This window comes from Dasypus novemcinctus, chromosome 5 (genome assembly GCF_030445035.2).
Source record: "Dasypus novemcinctus isolate mDasNov1 chromosome 5, mDasNov1.1.hap2, whole genome shotgun sequence".
Classification (NCBI taxonomy): domain Eukaryota; kingdom Metazoa; phylum Chordata; class Mammalia; order Cingulata; family Dasypodidae; genus Dasypus; species Dasypus novemcinctus.
Genome location: NC_080677.1, coordinates 164,282,570 through 164,301,343, shown reverse-complemented (window position 1 = coordinate 164,301,343; position 18,774 = coordinate 164,282,570). Strand labels below are relative to the sequence as shown.

At 40.5% G+C, this 18,774-nt stretch overlaps 1 protein-coding gene across 2 annotated transcripts in view; it reads left to right on the top strand.

Annotated features, from left to right (window-relative positions):
* PLXDC2 (plexin domain containing 2) overlaps positions 1 to 18,774 on the top strand; it is a 425,672-nt gene that overhangs the window by 187,805 nt on the left and 219,093 nt on the right. The gene's annotated exons all lie outside the window — the stretch shown is intronic.

Here is an 18,774-nt window from a genome sequence, read left to right as displayed (position 1 = left end):
TTTGCAAGACAGAAGCAAAAAAGGAAGACATGCTTCTCAGACTGCCCTGAGAAAAAATCTGCCCTCTCTATCTGGTTGTGACTGTGTCACAAAATATAAGTGCCAGCTTCATAGATCTGAAAAGGAAGCGTTCTGCCAAGCTGGGAAAACCATATTATGAAAATATTTGTTTGAATCTAGCATTGGTAATTTAGAATGAAACTGCTCAAAGACTGCTTTTCTTTTTGTGTCTTTTCTTTTAGTGACTTGGGAAACTCTTGAGGCCTCCCTTCCTTGGCACTGCCCTTGTTTGACCTCCTGCTATGTTGGAGCAGAGAGGGGAGGCAGGGGGCCAGGCGCCGTGCTTGGCCGGGACACTTCATTTTGTTCTGTGTGATGGGACGCCCCACTGGAGAGGGTGTGCTGTGGCCAGGCTGCTGTGAGGACAGCAGGGGTAGCTGGGAGAGCTGTCCCAGGAACAGTGATGAGCTCCCTGACAGAAGCAGCTTGAGCAAATGTCATTTTCTTGGAGCTTCTCCGAAATGCACTGTCTACGCTGGGTGGACAAAAGGTCTTGCGGGGCAGGCGCTCAGCCCCTGGGCTCCCCAGGGAGTTCAGGCTGCTCAGGCTTGTGGGCTGCCCCTGCTCATCTACTCCTGCTCTTCTCCCCCAGGCCAGCTGGGTTTGACAGCTCGCCAGTGTCCTCTCCCGTCTTGCCTCACTCCCAGGCTTCTGGGCACCTGTCTGCACCCCCTCACTGGCCCAGTTCCTCTCTCTCCCAGGGCAGGTGGGGGGGACAGCCTGCCTGTTCAGCTCCTCCTCACCTGGGGCCCCTTCAATGCTGGCTGGCATCCTTTTTTTTTGGCCCTATCTCCCCACCCCCCTATACCCCTCTCCCCTGAGTTAACTGGGTGCTGGTCCCACACCTTTTGCCCCACAGCCCCCCACCTCAAGAGCCTGCTGAGTACAAGGACGCTCCCCTGGTCACCCAGAGGCTTTCCTCACTCTTGGACCTGGCTGAGCACTGTCCTCCAGCCGAGAGACCCCGGCTTCCCTCTCCTTCTGAGCCGTCTGTGCACTGGCTTGAGTGCCCTGTCTCCTTCAGCTTCCCTTTACCCTGGGCAACTGGTCCCCCCTTTCTAGCTGCCTACTCCAATTGCCCCCACAGTCCCATGGCTTCTCTTCTTCCAGGTAAACCTGCCTGCCCTTGCAAAGCTTCTGGCAGCAGCCTACCTCTCCTACTCCGCCATCTTGGATCCCCCTAAGATTTATGCACACCAGCATTCATAGTGAATAATGCCAATAGTGGCATTATCAAAAGTTGTCAAAACTTGGAAGCAACCCAAGTGTCCATCAAAAGATGAATGGGTAAACATGATGTGCCTCATCCATACAATGGAAGATTACTCAGCTGTAAGAAGGAATGAAATATTGACACGTGTGATGATATGGATGAATCTTGAAGACCTTCTGTTGAGTGAAGGAAGCCAGTCACCAAAGGACAAATATTGCATGATCTCACTGATATGTTTTAAGCAAATTGAGTGGACTCACAGAGTTAGAATCTAGAAGACAGGTTATCAGGATATATAGAAAGGGAGTAGAGTGTGGTGAGCTGAAGCGCAGTATGGGAAAGACCTATGATAATGTGGAAGAGGGTAGTTTGGCAGTGGATTGGGGTGATAGTGGTACAGGGATGTGAGTGGCACTGATGTGCTGGAATGTGAGGGTAAACAGTGTGGGTATTGGGTTGGACTATCCATGGAACTGCGAGGAGGGCTGGAAGAAGGAACTGGTGAACTCTAGGGATTTGTTGGTCTGTGGTTGAAACTACAACAGTAGTAATGTTCTTTTGGTAAAGGTGGCAAGAGAGGGTCCCTGATGCAGGACATCAGTGGTGGGGGAATATGTAGGAAAGGACGCACCTGGGGCATGCTTCTATGGACTATGAATGTATTCATCTTAACATAGGGTGTTATCTCATTAAACAAGAAAATATTAAACTCCTGTCCTGGGGAGTCCTGCTATGTTCTCAAATAGACAGACATGAATCTCTCATGTACTTAGGCAGTGCCTAAAAAAAGAAAACAGAACAGTATGCCAAACCCTCAACATTAATGCATGTAACTATGGACCTTATTCTTGAAAAACTGAACATTAGTGGCTACCATAGAATCTGAGGGGAGGAGGAGGGAGGAATATGTGGAACATAGGGCATTTTTAGAGCTCTGGAATTCTTCTGCATGATTTTGCAGTGATGGATACAAGCCAGTCATACATTTTGTTAAAACCTATAAAAGTGTATGGTGCAAAATGTAAACCAAATGTAAACCATTGTTCATGGTTCGTAGCAATGCTTCTTCAATATTTTCTCATCAATTATAACAAATATATGATATACCTGTACGATGTTATTAATAGGGAAATAAGTGAGAGGGTGAGGTTGTGGGGTATATGGGAATCCCCTATATTTTTTATGTGACTTTTCTGTAACCTAAAGCTTCTTTGAAGATAATGTGGAAAAAAATAATACCCTGGGTGAACATACAGAAGAAATTGTAAATATACATAAAAGATAACAGATCTTACAGTGATGAAAGGCACAATGCAAAAACAGGTTTTTTTGGCTTAGTTTTTGGGGAGGTTTAGGATTACAGAAAGGTTGCAACTGTAGCAGAAGGAGGATCCCTGGTGCAAGGTGTCAGTGGTGAGGGGATGTCTGAGGAGGAGTGCACCTGGGGCATGCCTCTCTGGAATATGAATGTGTTCAAGTGGTCAAGGGTGTTGCCTTGATGGGGGGAGACCCACACAATAACGAATGGAATATTTCATTCCCATCCTGGGGAGTCCTGCTACATTCTCTAATAGAGTGGCAAGAATCCCTAGAGTACACAGGCAGTGCAAAGGAGAACATGCCCATATAGTAGGAAATTGATATTTGTGCTTATGAACCGTGTTCTTGTGAATTTGAAACTTAGCATAGTAATATACATTGCCTAAGAGTTGCCTCCAGAAAGTTTCCTTGTTGCTCAAATGTACCCTCTTTCTGAGCCAAACTCAGCATATAAATGCACCACATTTCCCCTTGGCATGGGACATGACTCCCATGGATGAACCTCCCTGGCACCAATGGATTATTACCAGGCATCAACCAGTGATGCATTTGGGAAAAGACCTTGACCAAAAGGGGAAATATTAAATACAAATGAGTTTTTATAGCTAAGAGGTTTCAAAGTGAGTTGGGAAGTCATTCCAGAGATTATGCTTATGCTCTTCTTAGGAGGAACTCACTGACTGCCACAGTAAACAGTGCCTCAAGCAGGGATGCTCCTGAGTGCTCTAGAGACATCTAGATATTATAGACAGGGTAAACAACCCCAGGAAATCAGCACCCCATCAGTGGGCCTTACCTTGGAATATGATAAACTGTCTCCCCAATGTATCCGAGATAGACTCATTTATAATTTTCCTACACATGGTTCTTTTGCCCCTTTTATTTGAGCCTATAATTAGCACTATACCCCTTTAACATATGTCTCAGAGACTTAAATCTTTGAGCTGTTCATATGCCTGGTGAGCCTGAATCTCAGCAGAGTCGCAGCCAACACCTACTCTCCAGTTCATTGGACTTACCCAGGACAACTAACAAAAGGATGATGATGGACAGCACCCATCCCAAAAAAGCAGAGAGGGGGAGGGGGTGGAGTATGTGGGAATCCCCTATATTTTTGATGTAACATTTATGTAATATAAAGCTTCTTTAGGAATAAAGAAAAAATTAAAGATATTATGGCAGTGATAAGAGAAGATCCTTGGGGTTATACAGCACTGGTATAACCTGGTATAATATTCCTGGGAGGTGTGTGGTGCTAGGCAAGCAACTCAGCATATTTGAGCCTTGGCATCATTATTTTTAATGATATCTGATTCCCTGAGTTGCTTTAAAGACTGGAGGTATAAGGTGCATCATAAGCCTGTGATAAGGTGTATCACAGGCACTCACAAATGGCAGCCATACTTCCCAACCACTTCTCATGAATAAGCCACTAAATGTTTTCTTAGTTGAAAACAAAAGGATCTAAGAAAAGGACCAGCCATCAAAAAGCCCTAATGATAGATGGTAGGAAAGGCAAATGTGTTGAATTCAGAGAGAAGGTAGAATATAATTCTTTATTTGATGCTTGTTGAAGCTTGCTCAAAATGTCCCTTCATAAAGTGGTATTGGAAAACAGAGAGAAAGCAACCAGTATTTTTCTTCATTTCGGCATTTCATCTATGATAGCACATCCATTTATTGCTAGTTTACTGACTAAATAATAAAACCCCTTTCATGTCTTATTAGGTTTTACAATTTTGTACAATCTGTGTCTCATGAGTCAAATATACATAGGATTATCCTTATTTAGATTGGTTTGCTTTTAAAGCTATGTTTTCTCCTTATTCCTTTTCTATTTCCACATATTAGTTTCCCCTCAACACCCATTTTGAAGGTGAGACAAACTAAAATAATATGAACCATAGAATCGATTTGTTTTTGAATTTTAGTTCCATGCATCCTGTTTAAAGAAAAGTTTTCATTGTGAAAGAGGAGAAAAAGCTCATTTGGTTTTTTTTCCCCAAAAAATGAATACACAAATATATAAATAAATAATGTCAAGATTGATCTGTAAGTTGCTTTATTATTTTTAAGTATTTCAGTTTGAAAATAATTACCCAAAATACTATATTCTCTTTACTCATTCTCCCTAATGTTACTTTCTTAATGTAATTCCAAAAATTAAATTACATATATCTGATAAAGTGCAGTTGTTATTCCCTTTAACTAGATAATGAATACATTTGGATTCTAGGTTTTCTATTAGAATCAGCAGCATTGTCATAGAATTAGGATATGCTAATTATTCTGGAGGTTCTCTTTTCTAGCATAATAGTATATGCTATTAATGGCCAAATTAGTTTCTTTGATTGCTATCTTTTTGCTTGTTCTGTTTGAGGCATGTTTTAATAATTAGTATGCTTAGAGGAAAGCCATTGTATAGAATCAAGAAAAAGGAAGGCATTATTTTTTTCAGAATGACACTTACTTGTAAATTCAAAATTCATGGAACATTTATGCCAACAAAATTAAAAGTGGTGTCTAATAATACTTTATAGTTTCCAAAATAGATTCACGTTTATCTCAAGTAGACTTCACCCCTAGTATGGTGACATGACTACTTTTATTCTAACTTCCATTTTACTGTCTTGAAAATAGAGGCTCAGAAAGTTCACTTTATTTGAAAATAGTGACAAAAAGGGTAAGGTAATAACAAATTCTGACTCTAAATCTTGCAAGGTCCTTTGGCAAAACTCTGTTCAACAATTGATCTATTGATTATCGACCACATTATGGTACCAGGGGACTGAGATTTTAAAGATAAAGATAATTAGGAAAAAAGACAAGAAATTTCATACTTTGACATTAAGTAAATAGCAATATATAAAATATAACTAATTAAAACAGCAGATTGGATAATTTAGGATGGGTGATGGTTACCTTAGAAATGAGAATATTGGCCAAAAGGGCACTGTGTGGTAGGAAAAAAGAAATCAGCCAACTTTTTCCACAAATGTTACATATGGGAAAATTCTTAACTGAGTTATAATTTTTGGTATTTCTTCTTGAGTGAAGTTTTCCATAGTTCCTTTAAAGTTATATATAGTAGTCATTTCTTAATAAATAGGCCAAGGCAGAGTACTATGTAAAGTTTCCAAAGCCCTCCTATATTAGAAAACTCACATGGTAATTTTGAGTAGTATTAGGGAATGACCTGGATTTTCAAAGGTAATAAGTCTAGGGCTTTTACAAATCCAATTTTAATAAAGGAGCTATATGTGCACATATAGCACTGTGTTCTAGCCTAGTCATGGATGCTAGAGAAATGTGTAAATGTGATGTTCTTTTTGGGGGGAATTATCAGAACATTTATCTCCACACCATAGATGCTGATTTCCAATTGACTGGGAAAATGCACAAAACCAAGAATCATAGATTCCATGGCTTGGTATGTCCAGTTGACACACATTTACCCAATACAATCCTATCTAAGTGCATATAGAAACTCTAGTGCACAGGGACCCAGTGCCATGACTTACTGCCTGCACGGAAGAACACGTGTGTGCAGGGATTGCCCACCTGCGCTCAACCTGGCATGCCTCTGTGTCCTCAGCTGGGCTGAGGACCTGCAATAACCACCTACCTGCCACGCGCTTTGGAGCCTGCCCTTTCAGACCGCGGAACGTGTCCTTCCTGTGGTTGAGTGAAATTCCTCAGCGCAGCCTCTGACGTCCCTCCAGCCGTCACTCATGTAGGTCTCGGGGCAGGAGCTCGTAGACCCTCAGCTGAAAGGTCTTTCAAAGACACCCAGAGCAAATCCTTCTCCCTCAGTTCAGAAGAGCTGCTGCTGTTGGGAGGTGCGGTCACCCCTCGGGCTGAAGTGTGGTTTGCTGGCCCGGCGGGGGAGCAGCCGCGGCAGGCCAAGCCGCTGCCCCCATAATAGGGTGGCTGGTCGGACTCACCGCCACCCCTGAAGGAAGCTCGGCATGGGCGCAGAGTGCCCTCGGGTCTCCCCTTCTCGGCAGCCATGCTTCCGCGGCCGCCCCTCCTCCCGGATGGCGCCACACGATGCCTGTGGGGCGGCACCCTTCTTCTTCCTTCTCCCTGCGCAGGCGCAGGGCGGAAAATTCCAGTTTGCCCTTTTCCCCTCCCCCGACAGCAGCAACAGCCAGGCGTGGGCGGAAAAATCCAGTCTGCCCTTTTCCCCTCCCCCGACAGCAGCAACGGCCAGGCGTGGGCGGAAAAATCCAGCCCCCCCTTTTCCCTTCCCCCGACAGCGGCAACAGCCAGGCGTGGGCGGGAAACTCAAGTCTGCCCTCCACCCCAGCAACAGCAGCCACCAATCCCTGAACCCTGCCCCTTCCCCCAGCAACAGCGACAGCCAATACCTAACCACCACCCCTCCCCCGTCCGGTACCGCCCACTGACCTTTCGCCGGCAACCAATCAGAACAGGGCGTGGCTTTGACCAATCAGCCTTCCCCAGCCCCTATAAAACTGTTGCCTCTCCCTCAGTAAAGTGGACTTGCGTGTTTACCTTGTCTCCGCGGTAGTTCTTCTGCCGTGCGCCCTCCAGTCCTGAGAGCCCCGACAAGGGCCTGGCCTCCCTTGTCCCCAGTTCGTCGCCTGCTTTTCCGGGCGACCCCTTCGTCACTGGCTTCGCCGGGCGACCCCTTCATCGCCGGCTTCGCCGGGCGACCCCGTCAGCCGAACCGCGCAACCCCTTGTGAGACCGATCCCTTGTCTGCTGCCGGACCGACCCCTCGTCCCAGGTGGGACCGACCCTTCGTCCCAAGCGGGACCGACCCCTCGTCCAGAGCTGGACCGACCCCTCGTCCGCAGCCAGACCCCACCTCTACCGACCGAACAAACAGTCGCAGGGAGGCACAACTCTCCTTCGAGATACAAGACTTTCAGTCTTAATTCTGTGCATCTGCATGGGAACCTCATGCGTCTTCAGTAGTTTTTAATCGCACAGTTTCTGCCTTGTGGCAGCCCTCAGAGACCCTCCTGCTCTCAGCCGTGCACACGTCAGCGGCCCCCGTTTGACTGTCAGTCCTCGGCTTGTGTTTGCGAAGGACGCACTGGGATGCTAATCATTCAGGCACAACTCCCCACCCAGGCCTGGGAAGAGCCTCCAGGTCCATCCTTGAGAAGGTGGAAGATGTCTACTAGGACAGATGCAGAGAGGCGCTCGCTCTCCAGATGGCCGACGCGCTGTTTCACTTCATACACGAGCCGGCTTGCACACATCCCGGTACAGCTCACACAGCTCAACAGCGCCAGTCACACGCTTCAATCACAGTCTTCATCCTGATATTATTTTAAAAGGATACAGGTCAGCGTACCACGCAACCGTAGCCTAACAGTTCCCCTACCTTGGAGTAGCACAGCAGACAACCCCATCTGACCAGGAAAATGGAAACCGTTTTATGATCATGGAAATACTGAAGACATCCATATTTTGTGTGTGGGACAATATCCTGACCTTCCCAATAAAATCCACCCACAAACACATTCTCCCTCTCTCTACAGATCTTACATTCTTGGGGGGAAGGTGACTGGACTAAACTCTTACAAGAATTGATAGAATACATTATACCCATCAAGAGCCTTTGTCAAGAGAGGCTGGGTGGTAGATGATGCTGCCGGAGAGTGCTAGGTAACAATCCTTAGGGAGAGCGAAGGGACGCACAGGAGAGGGAAAACGGCGTGTGAAAGGAGTGCAGGAGAACTGGGGCAGAGTGTGAGCTGCTCCGGAGACGCCGGCCGTGGAAGAGCCTTCCACGAGATCTCTGCACCTGACCGTGGCACCGCGCCCCTCTCGCCACGTGCCCTCAAGGCCATGGGCAGGTTCTGTGTAGTTACTCCATAGGCTGAAGTTGGTGGGGAAGATTTAATAGCCCTGGATACTCTGATGTTTAAATGCATCGGTTTCATTTGATTCTTTGGCAACCAGTGAAAGAAAACTAAATGCTGTCACCACTGTTCCCCAACCGAGAAACTCACATGACCAGAGAGTCTGCCCCACCCCCCTAGCGTCCCTTTCCTCTAGTGCAGCTGGGAAGGCGTGCTTTATCCCACATCTCTTTCCTTTGGGTCCCTCTTTCACTTCCACTGAGATGGAGGGAAGGGAGGCTTGCCTTTAAAGGGGCACGGGCCAGCGAGGGCTGACGGCCAGACCACCTGCTGCAAGGGAGTGTCTCAGTGGGACCCTCACCTCCCTCCCACCCAGCTGCCCCTCGTCCTTGCTCGGCTCCCCTCTGTGTCAGACTGGAACTGTTGCTCCAGCCCACAACCCCTTTGTGGGGTCCCTGAAAACATCCCCAAGAGCAGGAGTTCTTAACCTGGGGTCTGAGCTTGAATTGAAAGTTTTTAAAAAGGGCATTGTTCTTGTGGGGACGTGTGGGTGCGGATATACTCATTAAATAATACACAGTATGGTGTGGCCTTCTTTGATTCACCCTGGGTTGACTTGATTTTATATTAAGGTCTCATTGGTGATATATTCCTTGTGTTTTTGTGTAATTGAGAAATGTCTGTTGCCTTTATACCTAAATTATTGCAAATTCAAAAATAAAAATAATCGAAAAAGGCAGCTCAACAAGTTATGGAAACATAACTCTTAAAAAGTTCTGTCCAGGCACTTTTATCTCATCCAATTTCAACAACTAATTCATTTGTTCCTCTGGCGTTCAGGAAGATACACAGATGAACACAGATTAGTTGAATGACATTATCAAAGTCTCCTTATTTATTAAAAAAAATGAGAAAAATATGCTTAATCATATTTATATCTCACAAAACTAAATGCTATATTCTTATTTTTCAACTTTAGCATTAATATAGTACCTTCTTTGTTTTTGCTACAGAAACAATTACAATGTTGTTGCTAACTATAGTCAGTAAGTTATATTTCCTCATGTATCACCACATTCTTAACACCCTGTGGTAGAACATTCCTGTATTAATTGTATTAACTACAATTCTCACCTACCACCAAAATCACTGCTATACATTCCCTATATTATCCTCCAAATAACATTAACCCCCCTAGAATACTCATATCAGCCACAATCACATCTGTAAATCAAAATTGTTTGTTATGCTTATTATAATGTGTCAACATCAAGTTTACCCATTACCACATATATTCCTTTGAACTTATTAAACATTCTACACAGTATCCAGCATCATCTCCCCGATCTTGGCCCACATTTGTCTCCCACCAACCTACAATCCAACTCCATAAGTCCTCTCATTGTGTTTAGTTCATGTCAGTGAGACCCTGTGATATTCGTCCTCTCGTGCCTGGCTTATTTCACTGAGCATAGATAGTATCCTCAGGGTTCTTCAATGCTGTTATGTGCTTCCCCAGTTTATTCCTTCTTACAGCTGAATAGTATTCCATCATATGGATATAGCACATCTTGTTTACATTTGTCTGTTGACAGACACTTAAGTTGTTTCCATCTTTAACAATTGTGAATAATGCTGTTGTGAACATTGGTGTACAATATCTGTTTGCATCCTTGCTTTCTAAGAAACCATCTGACCAACCACAAGATTTTGAAGATATTTCCTTACATTTTCTTCTAGGAGTTTTTTGATTCTAGTTTTTATCTACATCCATTTTGAATTAATTTTTATATAAGTTGTGAGATTAGGGTCCTTTTTCTTTCTTTTAGATATGGATACCCAGTTTTCCAAGCACCATTTGTTATACAGCTATGCTGATCCAGCTAAATGGGTTGGGCAGCCTTGTCATAAATCACTTCACCATAGTTGTGAGGATCTGTTTCCAAACTTTGAATTCACTTCTGTTGGTCAATCTGTCTATCTTTATGCCAATACCATGCTGTTTTACCACCGTAACTAGATAATATGCTTTGGTGTCTGGAAGTGAGAGTCCTCCAACTTCATTCTTCTTTTTAAGGATATTTTTGGCTATTTCCAGATAAATTTGATAATTGGCTCCTCCAAATCTACAAAGAAGGATTTTGGAATTTTATTGGAATTGCAGTCCATCTATAGATCAATTTCGGTAGAACTGATATCTTAATGATATTTTGTCCTCCAACCAATGAACATGGAATGTCCTTCCATTTATTTAGGTTATGTCTGGTTTCTTTTAATGTTGTTTTATAGTTTTCTGAATAAAGGTCCTTTATGTCCTTTATTCCTAAATGTTTGATTCTTTTAGTCACTATTGTAAATGATTTTTTTACTTCCTTCTCATATTGCTCATAGTAGTGTGTAGAAATGTGATTGATTTTTGCATATTAATCTTATATCCTGCCACCTTGCTGAAATCATCTATGAGTTCTAATAATTTTTTCTGTGACTTTTTCAACATTTTCTAAGTATAGGATCATATTAGCAGTTAATAACAGAAGTTTTACTTCTTCCTTTTGTATTTGGGTGCCTTTTATTTCTTTTTCTTGTCTAATTGCTCTAGCTAGAACTTCTAGCAACATACAGAATAACAGTGGAGAGAGTGGGGATCATGTCTTGTTCCTGATCTCAAAAAAAAAAAAAAAGCTTTCAGTCTTTCTTCATTGAGTTCAATGTAGGTATTCTTATCCTTCGGAATTTTTTAATCAAGAAGAGATACTATATTTTGTCAAATGCTTTTTCTGCATCTATTGAAATGATAGTGTCATTTTTCTTCTTCAATTTATTACTGTGGCCTATTATACTGATTGATTTTCTTATGTTGAACCACCCTTGCATACCTGGTATAAAGCCTACTTGATTGTGAGATATTTTTTAATGTGTTTTTGAGTTCGGTTAGCAAGTATTTTGTTGAGAATTTTTGCATCAGCAGTCATTTTAAAAATTGGTCTGTAATTTCTTTTTTTTTTTTTGTAATATCTTTATTTGGCTTTGGTATTAGGGTGATGTTAGCTTCATATAATGAGTTTGGTGGTGTACCTTCCTATTCAAATTTTTTTGAAGAGTTTGAGAAAGATTGATATCAGATCTTTTTAAATGATTGGTAAAATTCATCTGGTCCTGGGCTTTTCATTTTGAGAAGGTTTGGGATGACTATTTCAATTTCTTTACTTGTGATTTCTTTGTTGAGATCTTTTGTTTCTTCTAGGATCAGTGTAGTTTGTGTGTTTCCAGAAATTTGTACATTTCATCAATGTTGTCTAGTTTGTCAGTATACAGTTTGTTCAGAGTAGCCTCTTATGATCTTTTCTTATTTCTGCTGGGTCAAGGGTAATGTCCCATTTCTTATTGCTGATTTTATGTATTTGCATCTTCTCTCTTTTTTCCTTTGTTAATCAACTAAGAGTTTGTCAATTTTGTTGATCTTGTTGGAGCACCAACTTTTAGTTCTGTTGATTTTCTCTATTGTTTTTTTAATTTAATACAATTTTTTTTTAAAGTTATGTTAGATTACATAAATGTTACTTAAAAAATATAGGGGATTCCCATATGTCCCACTCCCTACCCCTCTCACAATTTCCCAGGTTAACAACTTCCTTCATTAGTGTGGTGTATTTATTACAATTGATGAACATTTATTGAAGCATTGCCAGTGACCATGGATTATAGTTTACATTATAGTTTATACTCTGTCCTGCACAATTTTGTAAATTATGACAACATATATAATGGCCTATATCCGTCATTGCAATGTGAAGCTGGACAATTCCAATGTCCCAAAAATAACCCCATACTATTCTTCCCTCTCCCTCCCCTCAGAACCTCTGGTGGCCATGGTCTTTATACCAATATTATACATTCTTCCATTACTAGAATAATAATAAATCTGCTTTAGACCATAGTTCCATTCTCCTTTATATTTGTTCATGCTTCTATCTTGAGGACCTTGGGATGGTGATGAATGGAACTGCCTTGCTTGCAGTTGCAAACACTCTCTGTTCCTTGGGATAGTTGTTGTCCATCATCATCTCCCTGTTAGTTGTCGTGGGTGAACAGGAAAGTAGGTGTTGTGACTCTGCTGAGATTCAGGGCCCAAGTGGCCCATAGACGGACCAAGGATTTAAGTCTCTTGGACATAGACCTCTTGAGTATAATATGAACTGTAGGTTCAAATAGAAGGGGCAGAAGAGCCATGTGTAGAGAAAAGATGATAGTCCAACTCTGTCACACTGGGGAGCATAAATTCCACAGTAAGCCCCAAAGTAAGACAGCTCCAAACTCCTGAGCTGTCTACTCTGCCTATGTCTCTAGAGCCTGCAGGAGTCCTGCTATTTGAGGCAGTATTTACTGTGGCAGCCAATGATATCCTGCTGAGACATGCGTAATTGTAACCTCTGGAATGACCTCCTGACTCACTTTGAAATCTCTTAGCCATAAAAACTCATTTGTTTTTACCCTTTCCCCCTTTTGGTGAAGGTCTTTTTCCACTGGGGAACTCTACAGAAGAAAATGTCACTGTACATACAAGATGACAGATATTACAGTGGTGAAAGATATAATGTCTCAAAAATTCTTTTTATTATTTCAACTTTTGAATTTTTTTATATTTTATTTATTTTTAAACAATCATTATTTCATTTGTTTATTAATTTTATTACATTATTTTGTTGGCTTCATTTTTGGAGAGATTTTGGAGCACAGAAAGGTCACAATTGAGGGTCTTCTTCTTGCTCAAATGTGGCCTCTCTCTAAGCAAACTCAGCATATAAATGCACTACCTTCCCCCTGGCATGGGACATGCCTCCCGGGGATGGGCCTCTTTGGCAATGAGGGATTATTACCAAGTACCAACTAGCAATGCACCTGGAAAAAAAGATCTCCATTGTTTTTTAATTCTTCATTCCATTTATTTTTGCTCTGATCTTTATTATTTCTTTCATTCTTCTTGCTTTGGGATTGATTTGCTCTTCTTTTTCTAGTTCCTCCAGGTGGGTAGTTAGGTCTTTGATATTAGCTCTTTTTTAAAATATAAGCTTTGAGGGCTATAAATTTCCCTCAGCACTGCCTTTCCTATATCCCATAAGTTTTGATATGTTGTGTTCTCATTATCATTTGTCTTGACTTATTTGCTGATCTCCTTTGCAATTTATTCTTTGACCTACTGATTATTTAAATGTGTGTTGTTTAATCTCCATATGTTTCTGAATTTCCCTTTTCCCATCTTTACTAATTTCCAAAGTTATTCTATTATGATCAGAGAAAATGTGTCCTATAATTTCAATGTTTTAAATTTATTGACATCTGATCAATGTCCCAGCATATAGTCTATCTTGCAGCAAGGTCCATGAGCACTTGAGAAGAATGTATATCCTACTGTTTTGGGGCATAATCCTCTCTAAATATCCATTAGGTTTAGTTCATTTATCACATTATTCAAGCTCTGTGTTTCCTTAGTTATCCTCTGTCCAGATATTCTATCTAATGCTAATCTTTCTCCAGCCTTTCTATTTCAGACTGATTGTGTCCTTATACCTGAGTGTTGTAGACAACAAATAGATAGCTTGTGTTTTATCCATTCTATCAGTCTATGTCTTTTAATTGTGGAGTTCAGTCCATTCACATTCAGTGTTTATTATGTTAAGGTATTACTTTGTCCATTTTACCCCTTGGCTTTCTGTTGTCATATCTTACTATTGACTCTCTTTTAGCCCTTTCAGTTTTTCTCACTTATGTTCTTCATTTCTGCACTCTTCTCCAGGGTTCCAGACCTTGTTTTTCCATTTTAGGCTGTAACTCATCCTTTAATATCGCTTGTAGATCCAGTCTCTTGGTAACAAACTCTCTCAGTTTTTGTTTATCTGTAAAGACTTTAAATTCATCTTCATTTCTGAAGGATAGTTTTGCTGGATAAAGAATTCTTGACTGGCAGTTTTTCTTTTTCAGTACCTTAAATATACCATACCACTGCTTTCTTTCCTCTGTGGTTTCTGATAAAGAGATTGGCACTTAGCCTTATTGAGGATCCTTGTAACTAATACATTGTTTTTTTAAAATTGCTTTCTCAAAATCTTTTCTTTATCTTTGGCCTTTCACATTTTGAATAGTAAGACATCTTAGGATAGGTTGGTTTGGATTTATTCTGTTTGGGGTATGTTGTCCTTCTTGAATAATTGATATTCATGTCTTTCATAAAGTTTGTAAATATTTCAGTCAATATTTCCTCAAATATTCTTACTACCCCTTTTCCATACTCTTCTCCTTTTGGGATACCTATAACATGTATGTTTGTGTGTTTCCTGTTATCTTTTAGCTCTCTGAGCCCTGTTCAATTGTTTCTTTCTTTTTTCTATCTGTTCTCCTATCTTTTCAAGTTCAAATATCTGTTTTCTAATTCATTTATTCATTCTTCTCACATTTCAAATGTGCTGTTATATGCCTCTAATGTATTTTTAATCTCATCCATTGTGTTTTTCATTCCCATAAGCTCTGTTACTTTTTTCAGGCTTTCAAATTGTTCTTTATGCTTGCACAGTGTCACTTTAATATAATTTATCTCTTTAGTCATATTTTCCTTTATCTCCTTAAAATGATTAAGGAGGTTTGTGTGAACATCATTGATTAGATATCTTAAATTCTGTGTCTCATCTGGATTCTTCGTTTATTCCTTTGAGTGGACCACATCTTTCTGTTTGTTAGTATGCATTGCTATCTTTTGCGAATACCTAGACATCTGATTATGTTGATGATTTTGTTCTATTAATCTATTTCTCTCTCTCTTCTAGCAGTTTTATTTCACAGTCTTTCTTTGATGTTTATTTTTTCAAAAGCTGTAAGATTGTCCTATTTAAGTAATTAAAACAGAAGCAGGGAGCTGCTAATGGGGCTTGATCAGATCTAATGTGCCTGGAAAAGAAATGGGAGAGAAAAGCTGGTCTTCCTTCACATCCTGGCTGGCCAGCAGATGGCGCTCCTCATGAATTCTGAAGAGTAACCACAACAGCCCTTTGCTACACTCTCCCTCTTCCCAGGGGGAAATCTGTCCTTTCCCCTCTCCGTTGGCCGCTCAGCAGGAGGCTGCACCGAGGCTGTTCTCCTCAGAGGTGGGGGGTGGGCGACGTCCCGCCACGGGGCATCAACTCACCCTTTTCCTCTGGCCTCTCATCCCTCCACTGCCAGTCCCCCCAGGATGATGCATCAGCACTCTTCTGGTCTGCAAGTCCCAAAGCGGCTCCCTTGGAGCCTTCTATGCCTCCCCCCTATTTTGCAAAGGAGCTGCGCCCTTCCTGAGCTACTCCAATGACATCAGGAATCACTTCAGTCTGAACAAAAAATTTTTGAGTCAGAATTCTTTCTCTCAGATATTGCAGATATTATTTCCATAGACTATTATGGAGAAGAATCACGCATACTATTATTTTCCTCCTTGGAAAACTTGCTCTATCGTCTAAACTATGAAAACCTCTCTCCAGGAAATTTCTTATTATTCAAAATTGTATTACAAATGTTCTTGAGATATGGTATGCAGATGATCTTTATCTCAGAAAAAATTTCTTCTAATATATTTTAAAACTTTTCTATGCTACCAACAACAGATATTTTGTTCTGCTTCTTTTGTATCATTTCTGTGATTATCTGTCTTAGGATTGTTTACCATTTTATCTTGGCTACATTTCTCAAGACAGTTTTCTGTGTCCTGACTGGCAATTTAGTCATGTTTATTTTGCTCTTGTTACTACTAGTAGGTTCATCTCTGTCATTTTATTCCTGAATGCCTCCAGTTCACTCTTTGTCTCTTTGTGTTATTTTATCATATTTTCTTCAGTTTCTTATATCAACACGACTTTTTAAAAAATCATAGAGTACTATTTTTAACTTTTTTCTGTTTTTAAGGACTACATATAAATAAGCAACACTTTAAAATAACCTTATCTTTACATGAACTAGATAGTCTTTGTAAAATCATTCTTTAAAGAATATAATATATTTGGTACATATTAGAACCATTCAAATTATAATATGCCTCTATTTATTATGAAGCTCTTTTTGAGAGGGTAAACGATTGATTCAATGCTAAGTGATTTTACCTAGTAACTTTGATTCTGTTTTATGTTTCATGTATTTCAAATGACTAATGAAGGTAATTTGGAGTGCAAATACTATTGCTGTGTAAGGCAATCTATCCATTGTAAAATGAACTTGGCTCCTATGATGGAAGAGAAGACAGCATTTAGGTTGAGTCTCGTTCAAACTGAGTGTGACAGAACAGCTGAGCTGCCCTTATCCAAGGTGCATGGCCTTTGTCCACAGCTGCATATTTCCAGACGTGTTTGAGAAACATAGATTTATAGGATTTACAGTCACCTACTGTGACATGTACTCTCAGTAACAGTTGGTTTCATAAACAAACTGGCAACTTGGCATATCACAGTGGTGTGTTGTTTCATTTTCTCTAATGTTAGAAATACTTTGCTTTCCAACAGAAAATGAAAATCTGTGCCTGGAGTGGCTTTTGATAACTCCTTAAGTGCCATTACTCCTACGAAGGACAAGAGGCATTTCAATAATTCAGTAGTGTCAATATGTCACATTTTTTGAGACACATATTTTATGGCTTTCCTGAATAACTTAACCAATGAACCAAACAACTCGCCCTGGAATCTAACAACTTGTTTCTCTAAATTCCTAGGTAAACAATAAATTGCCTTCCTCTTAGAATAAGTATTGCCATGGCAACTCAACAAGCTTGGGCTATTGGAGTCAAACACCAAACTCTAGTCTTCAGCCAATCAGTATTTTCAAAGATATGATGATGTTCTGGGCAGCCCTGAAAGGTGTATTTTCACATAGCCATATAGTGATGTACGCTGTAGATAAAGACATAGGTATGTCTGGCAGATAATTCATTATTTATTTAAGTATAATAAATTTTTATTCTTTATAATAACTTTAAAATTATTTCTTTAATTATTGGAAAGATTTAGAAATTAAGGAAAATACCAACACTGGTTTAGATATGTTGATTTCAGCAGTTATACTGAACTCTATTATAAAAGTTTGAAATTTTAAAGAGAACCCCTATTTGGTATATATGAAATTTCTATATGGAAATTTGGTAGCAACATAGATTCTATTATGTAATTCACCTGAAGATTTTATCCTGTCCTCAGTGTTGTTAAATTCTTTATAATAATGCTAGCAATCATGATAAAAATATAATTTTTAAACTTAAAATTGAATGTTTTCTCAAAACTATCCTTTCCTACCATTCTTTGAAAAATTAGCTGAACCATTATCATTTATTATTCAGACTTGATTCCTAGAAGGCTAAATATAAGCTTCTGTTCCTGCTGTATATTATAGCTATAATACCAGAAATGAATGAGTTATTTGCAATCCAGATCTATAAGTCCATAAACAACGATGTCTTATTTAGGGTTACTTAAATTTAATCTCTTTTGTTGCTAGTAAGAGAAATCTGTTTGTCAGTTAGGATTCCTTTGGTTGGCAATAACACAACTTGAGGCATTTAACAATAATAGAAATTTAATGGATTTGCCTATGTGAGGAAGTCTACTGGTCATTGTAGATATAGTTCAATAGGGACTTGGGATTTTTCTTTGTGCTGTTTATCGTTCCATCCTTATCTATGTGTTTGCCTTATCACCAGGTAGATTTTCCTCATGGTAGCAAAATGGCTACAGTCATTCTATACCTCACACCTACAGACTTCAGCAATCAAAATAAAAAAATGATCTCCCCTCTACCAAAACTCCAGAATGTCTTGCTAATTGGTCCTTCCCAGGCCACGTACCTAGGGCTGCTCACCAGCCCCTGTGGCCATGGAAGGATGGTAGCTTGTGTCCAAAGGAAAGGAGGGTTCCTACCTGTGAGGCTTCCAGGGGTCAGCCTCACCTAAGCTGAATCCAGCTGGAGAGAACCACATGTGCATCAGCCTCCTTGAACCCAGGACCTGAGCCTCTGGGGAAATGGGCAGGAAACCACTAGGGGAGCAAGTGTCTCTTGGACAGCATGGCATCGTGGCGCTAGTTCTTTCTTTGCATTTCCTGTATTCTTCTTTCCCTGCAGACCTTTTATTTTCCTCATTTCACCATGGATGTCCATGTACTCTAGTATGTGATAGCTGGACTGTAACTGAGGTATACTTAGGATCTTAACATTAAAACAGACATCTCACTGTTAGCAACATTTCCCTACTTGTTAGCATTTATATTTAAGGCCATATTCTTTATTTTAGTCAGGAGGTAAGTCTATTTAGAATACTGCTCAGAATATTTTTTTCTTTCA